The sequence below is a fragment of the Apis dorsata genome, unplaced genomic scaffold (genome assembly GCF_000469605.1).
Source record: "Apis dorsata unplaced genomic scaffold, Apis dorsata 1.3 scaffold_97, whole genome shotgun sequence".
NCBI classification, from domain to species: Eukaryota; Metazoa; Arthropoda; class Insecta; order Hymenoptera; family Apidae; genus Apis; species Apis dorsata.
In genome coordinates, this window is record NW_006263395.1 from 164,632 (window position 1) to 170,335 (window position 5,704).

The 5,704-nt window shown below is 40.5% G+C and overlaps 1 long non-coding RNA gene across 1 annotated transcript in view; it reads left to right on the plus strand.

Annotated features, from left to right (window-relative positions):
- Nucleotides 1–1,385, plus strand: part of LOC116185095 — a 19,093-nt gene extending 17,708 nt beyond the window's left edge. The window contains exon 3 of the long non-coding RNA XR_004149870.1: nucleotides 1,372–1,385. This is a non-coding gene — a long non-coding RNA (uncharacterized LOC116185095). The remainder of the gene's footprint in view (nucleotides 1–1,371) is intronic.
- The last annotated feature ends 4,319 nt before the right edge of the window (nucleotides 1,386–5,704 follow it).

Here is a 5,704-nt window from a genome sequence, read left to right on the forward strand (position 1 = left end):
ATTTATCGGATATTTTTATCGCTGATAATCGTTTATCTCGATAACATTGATCTAAATATATTATCATTATTTACTTCCAAGAATATCATAACAATAATTATAGTAATAATAACACGAAGACTTATTCGATTAGAAAATCGTGGAAATTAAAAATAACGTAACCAATATTTTCTTAATAATCCGGGTCACGAATTTCACGGGAAACTATCAATCGTCTCGACAATCGTATGACATCGATACACACACACACACGCGTATCGCAAAAAAAATCCTCTCGGCAACAACAGTTCCATCGAAAACCCGGGAACAAGTTTTTTTCCCCCCCTCCCAAAGTTTATGACCCTCCAAGTCCATACTTTCCCGTTGTTAGAAATCGAAGCGAACCGAGATCGATTTAGAAAATCGAATCTTCCGATCCCGCTATTCCCGAGGAAGCAAATTAGCCGTTATTCTTATTCTTCTCCCGCTTTCGCGCGATTTTCCCTTGGGTAGGACGGCAGGTGTGCGTGTGGCCGCCTCGAATCTCGAGATTTCCTTCCCTGGGTGTCTGGAAACGGCAATTACCGGGTTTACGGTTTATCCGGGCGTAGATCTTCAATATCAGATATAAGGCCGTGCCCCTTCCGCCGGCCATTGTTCTCGAGGAGGAGCGTAGTCGGGAAAAACGGGTTGGCAAACGCGGTCGAAAGCGAGGTGACGACGCGAGCGGATAAAGTGGAACAATCGCGCGTAATCGTACGCAATCTATGGGAGAAAGTGGGCTAATGCGAGATGAGGATAGAGACGTCTTTGTTCCGTGGCGATTCCGAGCTACTCGGCTTGGAAATGGGTATCGTTTTGTTAATAAAATCTCCTCTCGAGGGCTTGGAAAATAATTTTTCTCCGGATGGAAGGAAGAAAATTTTAAATTGGCAGTTTTGAAAAATTTAAAAAATGGAGTTGGAGTAGAGGAAGAATTTCTATTCGAGATATCTTGGAGCGATTTGCGCGCGTGTTCGTGAACGATGTTTGGATGGTCGATTCTAGATAGGAGTGGAGGAAGTGTGTAAACTCGATTAAAGCATTGGTGAGCAATTTGAGTTTGAACTGGATGGAGATAGGAGGAATATAATCCCATTTATTCGAATCCGTCACGGAGGGTTCGATTGAAATTTATATAATGGGGAATTCATCGATTTTGCCTCGATACGAGCAAAGCTCCATTCATTGGAACGAAATTTCAGTTAGTCACTCGATTAACGTCGATTCAATCCACTTATGTAAACTCGAATGAGAAATCGAATAGGTAATTGGAAGTTCCTATCCAATGCGAATCGTTCGTTCGACAGATTAAGATAATTGAGATTCTATTGTATCCACCAGGAATAATAGAAATTAATCCAATTTGTCGATAATATAAATCTCTTTCTCCAAAGTTCTGTCAATTAAATATGTTATTTAATAAGGAATTTATAAGGAAGGAACGTTTAGAGGATAAGAGCGTCGAATATTTTTCTCGTTGCGTGATGCGTCAAGTGTCAGGATAAACGAAGAAGGATGTTTCTTGCGAGAATGTTGCGTAAACTCTCGACGTGTATTCGTGTTAGATGGGAAAGTGGATAGCTTTGTTAAAGTAATGCCTTTTTTTCCTCTTCTTTTTTTCTTTCTTTCTTTCTTTTTTTATAGCTCGAGGAGAATCGAACGTACCAAAGTTCTGATCAATCGTTAAGCACGATCATTTATCGCGATAACTTTATTATTATTATTATTATTATTATTATTACCGACAAGATTTTCTTTTAACGGATACTTTATAACCCTATAATTTCATCGAAAGAGATTAAGTTCTTCAATAAACAAAGAATGTGAAAGTGTCGTTTTCGTTTTAAATACATCTGAACCAATTTTGTCGCGCAGTTTCCGAAATGACGGCGCGCGTGAAAATTATTCGAAAAATTAATTTCCGCGTTCCGCTTTCTTCGTAATTTACTTTTTTTTTTCTTTTTTTACTATATTGCCACGAGTACACCGATAATAACAATAATCATAATAATAATAATAATCGTAACTCGGACCAACAATCTTCATTTTCGCTCAGAGATTTCAACGATTCGTGTTCGAGGTGATGGAACAGAGAAAAGATCGTTCCCTTATCGATAACGAATCATCACCCGCGTCACTTTTACCGTCGATATACCCGTATAATCTTCATTTTATCAATTTCGTCCAAGCCACTTTCATTGGATCCATTCCTCCCCCGTTAATCCGTTGCTTTCGAAATTGCACGTTATCCCGTCATTCCATCCAGCTTCTCGTTACATTCGCTGCAATCGAATACACTTATATATATATATATAGCGTGTCTCGTTACACGGTAGAGAAGAAGGAGCAGCGAGTGAGATTTTCAGAAGAGACGCTCTCTCGTGGCGTAATGAGCACGGCGTCGAAATGCTTGACTTGCTTCGCGGAAGCAATAAAGGCTTTTAACTGGTTTCTTTTGTACGCGTGTGCTTAACCTTTGCACCCAAGCGTGCAGGGTGTCCGCGGTATTGCCCTCAACCGTGATTTATTTCTTCGACCGTGGAGAGAGAAAAAAGGAGAAAGAAGGACAGATAAAACAACGATCCTAATCCTCCTCCATCATCCTGGAGAAGCTCGATACGTTTCAGCTTCAGAGAGACTCTTTTTCTTAGAAATTTACAGTGAACGGTGTGAATCGATTACATCACGAACGATGAAAAAGAAGGAGTAAAAATTATCGTGGAAAAGAGAATCGAGGGGAAGAGTTAATCGTCGCCGATCGATCGATTCGTCTTAAACTCAAACATCTTGTTTGAAAATTTACGGTGAACGGTGTGCACGATCGAAAACAGGTAAAGGTTGATTACAGTGCGAACGTTGATTAGAAGCAGAGGCGTGGAGGAAAGTGGAGTAAAGCGCCTGTTATCGCCGATTTCGATCCAGCCGTGGGCAGGAAAATCGTGATCCCAGTTCCCACGTAGCTCGACGCGTGTTGCGATGCGCGTGCAACAGCGAACCAACCTCTCGTGCATCGTTTTTCTTCTTCGCTTACTCGACGGGGATAGAATTCTTTCGTTTTTCATTTCGTTCGTCGAAATTGATGAATTTCACCTTGCTTGATTCTTAGAAAGGAGGAAATCCGTCCGAAGACAGGACTGAAAAGCGAGAAAGTGTGGCTGTTTGCAGTGGGCCGAGACTTGGGTATCTCGCTCGGGTTGGGAACTGCTATATTTGTATACTTATTACGCGGGATAATTGACAGACGAGATAACCAGTTGAATCTTGAATCTCCAAGACCCAAGGCCGAGAAAGTAACGGGGGGGATATTCGTCGTCACTCGTAACGGCGTATTAAATCAATTTGTTTCTCCCGTTTCTCGAATCTCCATCCCAATCGAAGAAAAAGAAATCTCTCTACCTGGAGATGATCGATAGAACTGGAACTTTCGACTAATTGGAAATTCGGCCCTATCTTATCCACCCGAATGAAGAGGTCATGAATTCTTTTTCCAACCTTCTCGATGGATCTCGATGGTGGTGGATTTCGCGAAACGTTAAGATGTCACGACTCTCCAGAGTTCTCAACGACTTCCTCGGGAAGATCAGGTGGTTTTCTCGATTTTCCACGCCCGTGCTTCTGACGAACGAGTTCCTTTGCTCGGCTCTCCTTCGAGCATCTCGAACGGAAGCTATAATCCGATCACCGTGACGCGTTCACGCGATTGAGGTCGTAGAATATAATCGAAGAAATTCGAGATCGCAGCTTTTTCTTTTTCTTTTTCTTTTTTTTTTTTTATCGGTGATTTATTTCGGCTCCAAGTTAATCGCGGTCGTTAATTGTGTTATTATTATGCGCCTGCGCATAACGCATGACTTAATCTGCAACGACTGCGAAAAGGAAACTTTCGGAAGATGATCCTCGATAACGGTATCCCCCCGGCCGAAACGCAATTTAAACCCCATAAATCGATCCTCGAGCGGGCTTCCGGGTACTTTCGAATATTCGTACACTCGATAACCGATGGGCGTGTGTATATACGGAATACATATTTGGAAGCCGCTTTCCAATTTCGAATACGATACTGATTTGATACTTATCGTTGTCCGATTTATGCGTTTCGTCCGTCATTCGTGGCTGTAATTATTCGAAAAAGTTATGATATTTATATTTATAATGTACTTTTTTCGTTAATGTCGACATTACAAGATGAATTTTTGACATTTTTTTGACAGGTACTCCAACGAGACATAGAGGCGCACGGTCGAATCGTGAGTTCGGTCGTGAAATTAGGGGACAAGGTGTACGATCAGCAGCAAGGGGAGCAGCGACAACGGGGACAGGAGGGGGGAGAGAGGCAGGAGCAACAGGAACAACGGGGGGAACCGTCGCAGGTTTTGAGGACTGTGAAATCTTTGGAACGCAGGTGGCATTTGCTGTTTCTTAGAGCTTTGGAATGGCAGTGTCACATCGAAACTCTTGTATCTCGCGTGAGCAGCAAGGTGAGTTTCTTCTCTTTTATTTCTAAATTATGCTCTTATGCCGTTTATTTTGCGCTTCATGCTTTCGTGAATACGAAAAAGATGAAAATGGAGCGAGCGAACAAATAAATCGAGTTTAATTTGAATTCGAGATGATTACTCGAGATTATTAATCATGCAACTTTCGTTCGAACCAAATCCGTCGTTTAGGCTCGAGATATATTTGATCGTGAGAGCAATTACACGAAAGGGTAGAGTCTGTAATTTGTTTTTCACACCCATGTTGCTAGATGTAAGCCTCGATGAATCTGAATCTCGCAATAATAATTTCACGCAACGCGCGTTTGTTTCATGATTTATCGATAATCGATAACTCGTTGTTATTATAAAATCTAGGATGGAAAATCAAGAATTTTTGAAGAATAATTTCTTCGAGAGTCTAGTATAGTTTCGATGCGTAAAAATTCGTAGAAATATCGCTCTGTCCACGTTGCGTTGCATACATAATACCATTCATTAGCGATATCAGAACGGTTTCTCCTGTTTTCTAAGATCCTTATGCTCTGTGATCTTCGGCCTTTCCGCCGTGGATATAAAGGAATTTGCGTGCACGCGATCGTTTTAGTTACACGTTGTCCTGTTCGACTTTTCTACCTAGCTTAATGGAATGTTGCACGTTTACATGCATTCCCGGTAATTTAATCATTGACAGGGATTTATGGGTTGAGAGAGAGAGATATTTGAGCCGCGTGTTGATGGTGATTGCAGAGTGTAGAGTCTATTAACTTCTTTCCTTTAATATAGAAATTTAATGACGTATCAGCTCAAGTATAATAATTTACTTTATTATAGAATATAATTTCAAAATTAATTTATCAATTATAAATTATCAAATAATTTATATACACAGACAACAGTTACAAACTTTTCACATTTTTCATGTATTTCTGTATTCACTCTCGGTTCAATATTTTACAACCACTTCTCCACCGACCATAAATTCCAACCATCGAACAATACCATCTATACCGCATCTCTCATAAATTCTATCTAAAGACTTCTTTGTCTCGGCAAGAGATTTCTCTATTTCTCATCGTTCTTCCTCGCATCATCATCATCGTCGTCGTAAAATTCAACGCCACCCGATGGAACGAAGGGTCCATCTAGAAAGAACAAACGAATGCGCATTTTGAAAAAAAAAAAAAAAAAAAAGGAAAAAAAAAAAA